This window comes from Hyla sarda, chromosome 1 (assembly GCF_029499605.1).
Source record: "Hyla sarda isolate aHylSar1 chromosome 1, aHylSar1.hap1, whole genome shotgun sequence".
Classification (NCBI taxonomy): Eukaryota; Metazoa; Chordata; class Amphibia; order Anura; family Hylidae; genus Hyla; species Hyla sarda.
Window position 1 is genome coordinate 572,707,588 of NC_079189.1, and position 13,305 is coordinate 572,720,892.

Genomic DNA, 13,305 nt, shown 5'->3' on the forward strand with positions numbered 1-13,305 from the left:
GTATAATACAGGATATAACTCAGGATCAGTACAGGATAAGTAATGTAATGTATGTACACAGTGACTTCACCAGCAGAATAGTGAGTACAGCTCTGGAGTATAATACAGGATATAACTCAGGATCAGTACAGGATAAGTAATGTAATGTAATGTACACAGTGACCTCACCAGCAGAATAGTGAGTACAGCTCTGGAGTATAATACAGGATATAACTCAGGATCAGTACAGGATAAGTAATGTAATGTACACAGTGACCTCACCAGCAGAATAGTGAGTACAGCTCTGGAGTATAATACAGGATATAACTCAGGATCAGTACAGGATAAGTAATGTAATGTATGTACACAGTGACCCCACTAACAGAATAGTGAGTACAGCTCTGGAGTATAATACAGGATATAATTCAGGATCAGTACAGGATAAGTAATGTAATGTATGTGCACAGTGACTCCACCAGCAGAATAGTGAGTGCAGCTCTGGAGTATAATACAGGATATAACTCAGGATCAGTACAGGATAAGTAATGTAATGTATGTACACAGTGACCTCACCAGCAGAATAGTGAGTACAGCTCTGGAGTATAATACAGGATATAACTCAGGATCAGTACAGGATAAGTAATGTAATGTATGTACACAGTGACCCCACTAGCAGAATAGTGAGTACAGCTCTGGAGTATAATACAGGATATAACTCCAGATCAGTACAGGATAAGTAATGTAATGTATGTACACAGTGACCCCACTAGCAGAATAGTGAGTGCAGCTCTGGAGTATAATTCAGGATATAATTCAGGATCAGTACAGGATAAGTAATGTAATGTATGTGCACAGTGACTCCACCAGCAGAATAGTGAGTGCAGCTCTGGAGTATAATACAGGATATAACTCAGGATCAGTACAGGATAAGTAATGTAATGTATGTACACAGTGACCACACTAGCAGAATAGTGAGTACAGCTCTGGAGTATAATACAGGATATAACTCCAGATCAGTACAGGATAAGTAATGTAATGTATGTACAAAGTGACCCCACTAGCAGAATAGTGAGTGCAGCTCTGGAGTATAATACAGGATATAACTCAGGATCAGTACAGGATAAGTAATGTAATGTATGTAAACAGTGACCTCACCAGCAGAATAGTGAGTACAGCTCTGGAGTATAATACAGGATATAACTCAGGATCAGTACAGGATAAGTAATATAATGTATGTACACAGTGACTGCACCAGCAGAATAGTGAGTACAGCTCTGGTGTATAATGCAGGTTCTAACTTCGTAAGTCAATACTCTCTTATTCCCTCTCCCACCGCAGCATCTATGCATCCCTTCCGTGACAGTGGATTACCATGGTGAGCATGCACCTTGCTTTAAGGGTCTTGTCAGGAAGCTCATTAATATCCATGTCACAATGTGGCATTTACAGTTCTGCAGCCACATTAATGGTCTTGCTTCTCACAGCCTTTTAATATTCTCATAGCCAAATGAAATGCAGATGGAGAGGAGTGCCGAGGACCACACATACCCTTTCATCTGTCCTCAGAGGAAGGGCCGGGAGTAGCCTTGCATCTTTGCACATCAGTGTTTGCCAATGAGGGCCCCCCCCAGCTGTTGCAAAACTACAACTCCCAGCATGCCAGGAAAGCTTTGGCTGTCCGGACATGCTGGGAGTTGTAGATTTGCAACAGCTGGAGGCAACCTTATTGGGAAACACTGCGTCTAGTCAATTTAGTTTGGACATTCATGCCCAATATATGTTACAGATGTCATTTTCATATCAACATGGAAAACATTAACGGTCTTTCAATGAATCTCTCTCCACGTAAGAAGCTCCGTGGTCTTTTCCGTCCAAACTATTTATAACAGTTTACAAGTCTGTGGACAATAAACATGTCCGCTGTTCTCTACCAGCCGCGGCCTGGAAACTATTTTATCTCAGTCCTTTTCCAGCTCATGGTTTACTGTACAACATTGGGGGTGGTTCTGGTTAGTAACCATGGGTCACACCAAAGTCTTCAGACAATCAGTAAGGAAACCATTTGCCACCCTGCAGTTTGAACAAGATCTAATAGTGAAAAGCAATAACAGGCAATACAGTGCCCTAGTCATAGATTCCATACATCCATACATGTACGATGAGAGCCAAGGAAGAGTTAACATATATATTATAAAATAGATATTAGATATATAAAAGAGATGAGTAGTTGAGTACATAACTACATACATTACATTACTTATCCTGTACTGATCCTGAGTTATATATCAGACAGGAGGCTCATATCTTATGCATTATTCTTTCTTTAATAATGCCCATAGCAGAACAAAATTCGATAACAATCATTGTAAAGAAAAAACTACAACTCCCAGCAGTCCCGGGGCCACAGCAGCCACTCCTCGTCTGTAGCCCCTATATAAGGACTGCCCACATATGGATCCTCCTCTTTCTTTCTGCTCATGGCAGAGCATACAAGCTAAGTACTACCTGTGATTAATACTTGATATTTTCCTTAATTGTACCTATTATACATATTGTGTGTGTTGGGAGAAGATATTCGCGATTATCCTCTCCCATTCGCATTCTATGCGATTTTTTACTCCGTTTCGGACACGCTAATTCTCATTACTCCGCTTTCCATTCCTCCCCCCCCCCCCCCTCTCCCGGCGCCATTTTTACCTTCTTCTCCTAGGTTCTGCGCTTCGCGCGCGCGGGATAGGGGCGGATCTTCGCGTGCCGGCCGCATTTCTTCGCGGCCTACTCGCTGAGAGGGGCGGAGCTTTTCCTTTCGTCATGGGACCGCGCTCCGGCGCCGTCCAATCAATACCCAGCCGGACGTAGTCTCGCGAGACTTCGTCCCCGGGTAATAGGACTCTCGGGCTCACCTCCCACCGCTGCGTCAGTGCAACGCTAGCGGTGTGGAGGACGGAGCCTGTACCAGCACTTCCCCTATTACATATCGTAGGTAGATCCCAGGAATTTATTCCTTCCCCTCATCTACCTCCCTCTCTTCCCAGCTAACCTCAGAGATTTCAGGAATTTATTCCTCCCCCTCACTAGTCTTCAGATTAACTAGTTAGTTACTATGGCTGAGGAACCCTCATCTGTCCCCAATAGAGGGGAGAGCTCTTTAGACTCGGCCCAATTTATGACCGCCAACCAAATACAAGACTTAATTAATAAGTCTGTTCAGGCGGCTTTGGCCTCCGCCATGGTGACCTCTGGACCACTACCAGCGGTATCCTGTGTATCTGTCCCGCCATTCCAAGGCGGTGAACCGCCAATTAAGAAGGGAAAGGTTTCCCATAAAAGGAAACACACATTGGCGGCATCTGACTCCCCGGCAGGGGAAGATAATAATGTGCTCCAGGCAGCCCCTACCCCGGCCTGCCAACCCCAGCATCCATCAGACTCCACTCGACCCCTGGGCCTCAGGGAGTTACATGAGAAGAGGCACAGATCCGCTAGACGGAACAAACCCGACTCTTACGTGGATTCCTCTGACGAGGATTCGTCGGGATCATCCAGCGAGTCTGACGACTTTGAATCAAACCCTAATATCGAGGATGCTGGGGATACGGCGTTCGACACCGACGCCAACCCTGTTACACAGGGCACTGTGATCCTAGACTCCCTAGGTGAACCCCTTTTTCACCCTGATTCCATATCTCACCCACGATCGGGTGAATGGTCCCCTCTCCCTCACGTGACCCAGTATGTGGAGCTCTGGGCTCGTAAGTCCCTAGACAGGGCCAGCCGTAACAAGCTGAGAGCTGAGTGTCCCAGGCCCTTTATTCCCAATAAAGTTGTGGCAACCCCCGAAGTTGACCCTATTTTGATGAAATACCTGATGAAATCGGGTAAATTCCCTAAGAAGGGAATAGAACGCTCATTTAAAACTATCCAGGAGCGTATCTTAGACTTAATGGGCCCTCTCACTAAGATACTCAACCTGTCTGAGCAGGCCGCATCGACAGATCAGCCCGTCGATACCCGTCAATTACGGGGGTGGGCCCAGAGGGCCATATGCTTGGCAGGTACGGCCAACACCACCTGCTCGACTGAACGTCGTAGGTCGATCCTTATGCGCCTCGACCCGCAGCTGTCCCACCTTGCTGAAACTGAGTCTGGACCTGCAGCAGCAGGAATGCTATTTGGGGACAACTTGATGAAAGACATCAACAGGTTTGTCGGCCTGTTTACAGGGCTGGATAAAGCCCAAACCTCATTAAAGAGATCGGGGGCGAATAAGCTTTTTCCTCGGGCCGGCAGAGGTAGAGGCCGATCTGCCGGCCGCACCCCCTCCTATAGGCCACAAGGCAGACCCTCTGCCCAATACCAGTACCCTCAGGCTCCTCCGTCCTACACTGTCCCAATGGCACAACCGTCGCCTTTCTTCCCTCCCAGAGGTCGACCTTGGCGCGGACGTGGCGGACGCGGATATCCCCGTTCCCGTCCAACTACCGGTAAGTGTGCCAGATATTCCACATGCTCACATCCCTGTGGGGGGGCGCCTGATGTATTTTTCCCACGCCTGGTCTGCGATCACGGCAGACGCGTGGATCCTACAGACAGTAGCGGGATTTCACATAGAACTCCAATCTCTACCGGTCCTGGGTATACATCCAGCCCCTATTCGTTTTTCACAACACAACATGTCGCTCATAGACGACGAGATTCAAGATCTCCTGTCCAAGCAGGCGATCCGAGAGATCGACCCTTCTTCCCTGGGTTTCGTAAGCAACCTTTTCCTAGTGAAGAAAAAAGGGGGCGGTTACCGTCCGGTCATAAACCTTCGGGAACTAAACCAACATGTCACGTATCGCCATTTCAAGATGGAGGGTATCCACTCCCTTCGCGATTTGTTACAACCAGGCGATTGGCTGGCGAAGGTGGATTTGAAGGACGCTTACCTCACCGTCCCTATCCACCAAGGTTCCCAACACCTTCTTCGTTTCCTCTGGAGGAACCACATGTGGCAATTTACTTGCCTCCCGTTCGGCCTATCATCAGCTCCGTGGTGCTTCACCAAACTGATGAAACCAGTGGTGGCATCCTTGAGGAGCAGAGGGGTCCGTCTGATCATCTATCTGGACGACCTCCTCATCATGGCCCGCTCCAAATCGCAAGCTTCTCTCCACATGTCTTGGACGGTGCTACTTCTGCAGAATCTGGGATTCATAATCAACCGAGAGAAATCGGTTTTGATCCCTCTGCAAGAGATGGAGTTCCTTGGCTTTTTGGTGGACACCAATCAAGCCGTTCTCCGCCTTCCCAAATCCAAACTGGCCCTGATCCGCAAGGAAATCAGGGCGGTCTTACGCAGAGGGTCCTTATCCTTAAGGGTTCTGGCGCGCTTGGTGGGCCTATTAGCAGCCTCTATCCAAGCCATCTTCCCGGCCCCCTTACATTACAGGGCCCTTCAGAGACTCAAGATTATGCACCTGCGCCAGGGCCTCAGGTATGCGGACGAAATTCCTCTTTGTCCGGCAGCCATCGAGGAGTTACAGTGGTGGCTTCGTCATGCCGTCGAGTGGAACGGCAAAACCATATTCAATTCCTGCCCGGACGTCATCATAGAGTCGGACGCGAGCCGTCTCGGCTGGGGCGCACGGTGCGGGGAGGCTTCCACAGGAGGGACTTGGTCCGCCACAGAGGTCACCCTGCACATCAATGCCTTGGAACTCTTAGCGGCATTTTTTGCCCTCAAGAGCTTCTTGCCACGAGCGTCCAATTGTTGCGTTTTGTTACGCATGGACAACGTGGCGGCGGTCCAATACGTCAACCGCCTTGGGGGCACCAGGTCCAAGATGCTTGCAGATCTTGCCAGGGACTTCTGGCATTTCTGTCTGGATCGCAACATTATCCCGGTGGCGGAATATATTCCGGGGGTCTCCAACACGGTGGCCGACTGGAATTCTCGCTATTTGCTAGACTCCAGCGATTGGCGGCTGGATCGATCAGTTTTTCTACGGTTGAGACAGCTTTGGGGTCCGTTGTGTACGGATCTTTTCGCTTCTCGCCTCAACCATCAATTACCTCGTTTTTTCAGTTGGAGACCGGACCCAGAGGCGTCGGCAGTCGACGCTTTCCGTCTCATCTGGCCCAAGGGAACGCACTACGCATTTCCCCCATTCCAGATGATCTCCAGGGTTCTTCTGCATACGATGAACCAGAAGGCGACGATTGTTCTGATCACCCCCTGGTGGCCCACACAACCGTGGTTCCCTCTCCTTCTGGGGATGGCAGTGGACTACCCCAGACTTCTGCCCCAGTTTCCACAGCTCCTCTCCAACCCGGCCGGGGATCTCCACCCTCTGGTGTTGGAGGGCAACCTTCCTCTCCTAGCGTGGTTGGTTTCGGGGTCCCGGATGCGGACCAGGATCTTTCAAGATCAGCTAGGGATCTCCTCGCCCTGGCCTGGGCCCCCGGGACTAGATCGGCTTATCGATCAGCCTGGAGGCTCTGGGTTCGTTGGTGTGATCAACGACAGATTGATCCCGTACATGCACCTGTGTCCGTAGTGGTGAACTACTTGGCGGATTCCTTTGAGTCCGGCAAATCTTATAGTTCCATCAACGTTTACCGATCGGCTATCGCGGCTTACCATTGCCCAGTGGACTCTTTGCCGGTGGGCAAACACCCACTGGTATGTAGACTGCTGCGTGGCATTAAGTTTACTCGGCCCCCGCGGCCGAGATATCAGTCGACCTGGGATGTCTCCAGGTTGCTCGAGATGTTTGTCTCTTGGGAAGACAATGACGATCTTCCCCTAAAACTGCTGTCGTATAAACTGACGGTCCTTTTATGTTTGGTGTCTATCAAACGCGTCTCGGACGTGAAGGCTCTCGACATCTCTAGGCGACAATTTTCGCCTCAGGGAGTCAAGTTTTCCGTGGTCCGACGGACCAAGACAGGCATTCACTCGGTTTTTTACCCGTTTTTTCCTGCGCATCCTCGACTTTGTGTGGTTCGTTGCCTACAGGCGTATGAATCGCAGACTGCAGATTTACGGTCTCCGGATTTCTCACAACTTCTTATATCCTATGTCAGACCTCATCATCCGGTGGCGTCCGCTACCTTGGCTCGTTGGGTGCGTTCCGCCATGGATATGGCGGGCATAGACGTCTCCCTGTTTGGAGCTCATTCTTCTAGGGGTGCGATGGCCACTAAAATAGTCACAGCAGGGGGCTCCCTTTCTGACTTGCTCATGGCTGCTGACTGGTCCTCAGAGTCTACCTTTCGCCGGTTCTACTTCAGACCGGAGGACCATGTTTCCATGTCAGTTTTGTAATACTATTTCTGATTTTGTTTCTCTGTCGATACTTATTAGCTTTGAACTTGCATAAGATATGAGCCTCCTGTCTGATATATAAATCGAGATTTTCCTAGCTTGTGACGGAAAATATTAGTTATATGAAGACAGGAGGCGAGTATCTTCCCTCCCTACCCTCCCTGTTATGATTTTTTATTGTCTTTTCAGGATACTGAAGGCGTTGGCTGGTTTCCTGCCTACTACTAACCTGTTGGTTGAGCACTACTGGAGTTCTCTACAGTCCCCGTTGGGACGAAGTTAGGCCGTCGAGTGGCCTCGTTTCCTGAGTTCTGGCCTTCCTGGCCGAAGATTGGAGGAGCGATGTGGATGTCTGGCTGGCGTTTCGGCTTCATATGCGGCTCTGATTCGCGTGAAGAAAGAGGAGGATCCATATGTGGGCAGTCCTTATATAGGGGCTACAGACGAGGAGTGGCTGCTGTGGCCCCGGGACTGCTGGGAGTTGTAGTTTTTTCTTTACAATGATTGTTATCGAATTTTGTTCTGCTATGGGCATTATTAAAGAAAGAATAATGCATAAGATACTCGCCTCCTGTCTTCATATAACTAATATTTTCCGTCACAAGCTAGGAAAATCTCGATTTATATACTGTATCAGACAGGAGGCTCATATCTTGCATTAATCTTTCTTTTATTAATGCCCATAGCAGAAAATTATTAAAATAACATCTTTAATAGAAAAAACACTTTAAAACAAAAAACTACAACTCCCAGCAGCCCTTGCGCCTTCCTCCTCCCATCTCATGCTGACTGGTCCTATAAATGAGGCTGCCAGAAGATCCCCCTCCTCTTTCTTTCTGCTCATGGCAGACAGATAAGTACCCTGAATGTATATGTTTTCTATAAGTTTTTCCTAAAACTGTTGGAAATCATTTCTTCTTTCTTTCATACATATTTCCTTTTCATTTTCTCTGTTACTACATATCTTTTTATTTACTTGGTTTCTTTGTCTATTGTTCTTTCAGTGTTAGTATACTCCTTGTGCTGATTTGATCCTTAGGGACTTTTTCACCGGCTGCCGGGGACGTTCCGGCAAGCTATTTCGGGGACGAGATGCGGTTGCTGTTTTCCGTTTCTACCTCCCTCCCAGCTCCATTTTCTTACCGGCGCCATTTTGGGCTTCTTCGCGCATCTTCTCCTCACTCCTTCCCGCCACTGATCTTCTTGTTCGCGGGGAAGGAGGAGAGGGGGGGCGTTTCCTCGCTTGATGCGCGCCTAGTGACGCGCACAGCTGACGTCACTCCACCAATCACATCGCTCTCTGCCGAGATCTTGTGAGATTTCGGCTGATACCGCTGTAGCTAGTTACCGCCTCCTCTCACCGCTGCCACTGTGGTGCGAGCGGTGAGAGGAGTGGCAGCGGTTTTTAGTGGTGGTCAGTTTGATTGATTATCATCATCTACTCAGGTAGTTCAGACACAGTGTCCGGTTAGGTGTTATTAGGCTCTAGTTCTAAGCTGGCACTTATTGTATCTCTTACCAACAGGTTGGTCTATAAATTCTCTACTGTACTTGCTGTTTACAATAGCAACCAGCCGATAGTATACTAGTAGTTGTCTATTACCTTATAAACTCTTTTTAGTGCTACTTGTTAGCCTACGCTAGATATGGCTGGTGATAACAGCAATAGTATTGCCCCTATCATGGCTGATACTGAGGAGCATATTGATCTGGAAGCCTCCCAGTTAATGTCGACTACTCAGACACAAGACCTCATAACTAGGTCTGTCCAGGCAGCATTAGCCTTAAATGCCAACCCCTCTGTTAAGCCCTCTACTTCTGGAGAGAAACCTAACAAGGGTAAAGCACTTTCAAAGCGCAAACATATGTCTGGACACTTCAACTCCCCGGCAGGGGAAGAAAATAATATGCCCAGGACAGGACCCACTCCTTCCTGTCATGCCCCACATCCTGAATATGAACGACCCTTGGGCCTTAAGGAGACCAATCTAAAGAGGCCTAAGTCCAATAAGAGGACTAAACCAAACTCGTACGACACATCGGAGGATGAGTCGTCTGATGTCTCTGAGGTGGCCGAGGCCACAGACTCAGACTCTGACAAGGAGGATGCGGGGTCTTTGGCTGAAAACTCTGATGCCAATCTCGAGATACCATCCGAGACTATTCTTGATTCCCTCGGGCAACCGTTTTTTAGCCCAGAGGCAATCACTCATCCCCGGTCCGGGGTTGGGCAAGTCGCGGATTATGTGGAGTTTTGGACCAGAAGGTCACTGGATCGGTCCAATCGCAACAAACTGCGATCAGAGTGCCCCCAGACCATACGTGGCCAGGAAAGTGGCACTAACACCGGAAATAGATCCGGTCCTGATGAAATATTTAACTCGCTCCGGCAAGTATTCCAAAAAAGGAATTGAACGTTCGTTCAAGGTGATCCAAGATCGGATCTTAGACCTCTTGGGCCCGCTTACTAAGATATTAAACCTATCTGAACAAGCAGCCTCCACCTCCCAGACGGTGGATCTGGTGCAACTAAGAGGGTGGGCCCAGCGTGCTATATGTATGCTGGGCAGCGCCAACATGACATGTTCTATTGAACGTAGGTCCATATTAATGAAATTGGAACCTCAATTATTGCACCTAGCGGAGAATGAGCCGGGCCCAGCTGCTGAAGGTCTCCTCTTCAGCGAAGACCTGATTAAAAATATAAATAAATTTGTAGCATTATTTACAAGCCTAGACAAGGCTCAGAACTCGTTGAAAAAATCGGGTTCTAACCCTAAGGTTTTTGCCCAGGCCGGCAGAGGGAGAGGGCGCTCTGCCGGCCGCAATGCCTATTTCAGGCCCTACGCTAGACCAAACCCACAGCCGTACGCTCCTGCTCAACAGTCATACGCCTTACCTGTGGCATAACCTGCCCCCTTTTTCCCACCACGTGGACGCCCCTGGAGGGGACGTGGAGGCCGAGGGTTTCCCAGATCCCGCCCGTCATCCGGTGAGTATACATCCTCTTACACTCCCACATACACTAGTGGGGGGGGGCAGGCTGAAGTATTTTATCCCCGTCTGGTCCATGATTGCGGCAGACGCTTGGATCCTCAATACTGTAGTGGGTTACCAAATAGATTTTCAGTCTCTTCCAGTACTGAACGTCATGCCACATCCCATTTGATTCTCGTCACAAAACATGGCGCTCATAGACACCGAGCTCCAGGAGCTGGTAGCAGTGGACGCTTTTCGCCAAATATGGCCGCAGGGGACTCACTATGCGTTTCCCCCATTCCAGATGATTACCAGAGTACTTCTTCAGGTAACGACTCAGGCAGCGACAGTGGTTCTGGTCACCCCTTGGTGGCCGACGCAAACGTGGTTTCCCCTTCTTCTGGGGATGTCCATCGATTATCCCCGGTTGATTCCCCATTCGCCTCACCTTCTTACGAATCCGTACAGAGAATCCCACCCGTTGATTCGGGAAGGCAAACTTCCACTCCTCGCGTGGTTGGTTTCGGGGTCCCAGATGCAGGTAGCGACCTTTCGCAATCGGCTAGAGACCTCCTCGCCCTGGCCTGGGCCCCAGGGACTAGATCGGCATATCGATCAGCCTGGGCCTTGTGGGTTCGTTGGTGTGATCGACGACAGGTTGATCCCATTCAGGCACCTATTCCCATCATAGTTAACTACTTGGCAGATTCCTTCGAGGCGGGGAAGTCTTACAGCTCTTTGAATGTTTACAGATCTGCCATATCAGCATATCATTGTCCGGTGGATTCTTTACCGGTTGGCAAACATCCTTTGGTGTGTAGATTGTTACGGGGAGTAAAATTTAAATTTCCTCCCCGTCCTCGATATCAATAGACTTGGGATGTATCCCGAGTATTAGAGCTCTTTACCTCCTGGGAAACCAACGAGGCGCTGTTCTTAAAATATCTTTCGTTCAAACTGACTACATTGCTTTGTCTAGTCTCCATTAAAAGGGTGTCGGATGTTAAAGCTCTGGACATCTCTAGGCGACAATTTTCGCCGGAAGGAGTCCGTTTTTCGGTTGTCCGGAGGACCAAGACGAGACTTCAGTCAGTCTTGTATCCTTCGTTTCCGACTCATCCAGGACTTTGCGTGGTGCGTTGTCTCCAAGCGTATGAAACGCGGACAGCGGCCTTACGTTCTCTAACTCATACTCAACTTTTATTGTCTTATGTGAAACCCCATCTTCCAGTCACCTCGGCCACTCTGGCCAGGTGGGTACGGTCGGCAATGGAGATGGCGGGCATCGACATCTCCCTGTTTGGCGCTCACTCGTCTAGAGGGGCTATGGCCACTAAAGTGGTTACCTCAGGGGGTTCACTTGCGGACCTCTTATTAGCAGCTGACTGGTCGTCAGAGACGATTTTTCGTCAGTTTTATTTCAGACCGGAGTAAACATGTATCCGTAGCGGTACTCTGATTTGTTTTGCGTTGCTTATGATCTGTCTAGCTTTAAACTTGCAAGATATGAGCCTCCTGTCTGATATATAAATCGAGATTTTCCTAGCCAGAGTGAAGGAAAATATAAGTTATATGAAGACAGGAGGCGAGTATCTTCCCTCCCGACCCACCCTATTATGATGTTTTTGTTTTCTTTCTAGGATACTGAGCAGAGTGGACGACGACGTCTTCGTGGCGGTGGACGCTGATGCGTTCTGTTCCTTTTGTTCTTTAACGAGTTGCTGATCCAGATGGTCAGAGGTGTTCGCGGTCCGGTTGGCCAATTGTTCAAGGATCCTGAAGCGGAGCTGGTTCCTAGTTTGCGGTGTTCCCGGTTTGGTTGTCGGTTAAGACATCGCATCAAGAAAGAGGAGGTGGATCTTCTGGCAGCCTCATTTATAGGACCAGTCAGCATGAGATGGGAGGAGGAAGGCGCAAGGGCTGCTGGGAGTTGTATTTTTTTGTTTTAAAGTGTTTTTTCTAGTAAAGACGTTATTTTCATCATTTTCTGCTATGGGCATTAATAAAAGAAAGATTAATGCAAGATACTCGCCTCCTGTCTTCATATAACTTATATTTTCCGTCATTCTGACTAGGAAAATCTCGATTTATACCCTGTATTATACTCCAGAGCTGTACTCACTATTCTGCTGGTGGGATCACTGTGTACATACATTACATTTCTTATCTTGTACTGATCCTGAGTTATATCCTGTATTATACTCCAGAGCTGCACTCACTATTCTGCTGGTGAGGTCAATGTGTACATACATTACATTACTTATCCTGTACTGATCCTGAGTTATATCCTGTATTATACTCCAGAGCTGTACTCACTATTCTGCTGGTGGGATCACTGTATATATACATTGCATTACTTATCCTGTTTTATACTTAGAGAAAGCGGTCACACATTCTTTAATCCAATACATAATTTAATCTCGTTAGAAGCCGTGCACTTGTGTCAGACAGACAAAATAGTGGAGATTTATTTAAAACAGGATTAAAAGTTGTGCAAATAAATTGAGGGAGATTTATCAAAACCTGTGCAGAAGAAAAGTTGACCTGTTGCCCATAGCAACCAGATGGCTTCTTTCATTGTTAAAAAAAAAAAAAGAAAAAGAAAGCTTCTGAAAAAAAGAAATAAGCAATCTGATTGGTTGCTATGGACAACTGGTCAATTGTTCCTCTGCACAGGTTTTGATGACTCTCCCCTATTTTATTCGCACAAATTTTCATCCTGTAAATATACAGAGAAGGAACTATTTCTCATGACGGTGGCACAGTTAGTCTGGGCTTATACTGAGGACAAGCAGGGCTCTGTACACTGAGGACAAGCAGGGCTCTGTACACTGAGGACAAGCAGGGCTCTGTACACTGAGGACAAGCAGGGCTCTGTACACTGAGGACAAGCAGGGCTCTGTACACTGTGAAGAAGCAGGGCTCTGTACACTGTGAAGAAGCAGGGCTCTGTACACTGTGAAGAAGCAGGGCTCTGTACACTGTGAAGAAGCAGGGCTCTGTACACTGAGGACAAGCAGGACCCTGTACACTGA

The 13,305-nt window shown here is 48.2% G+C and overlaps 1 protein-coding gene across 3 annotated transcripts in view; it reads right to left on the reverse strand.

Moving 5' to 3' along the window:
* Positions 1–13,305, reverse strand: part of DYM (dymeclin) — a 382,495-nt gene that overhangs the window by 132,112 nt on the left and 237,078 nt on the right. The gene's annotated exons all lie outside the window — the stretch shown is intronic.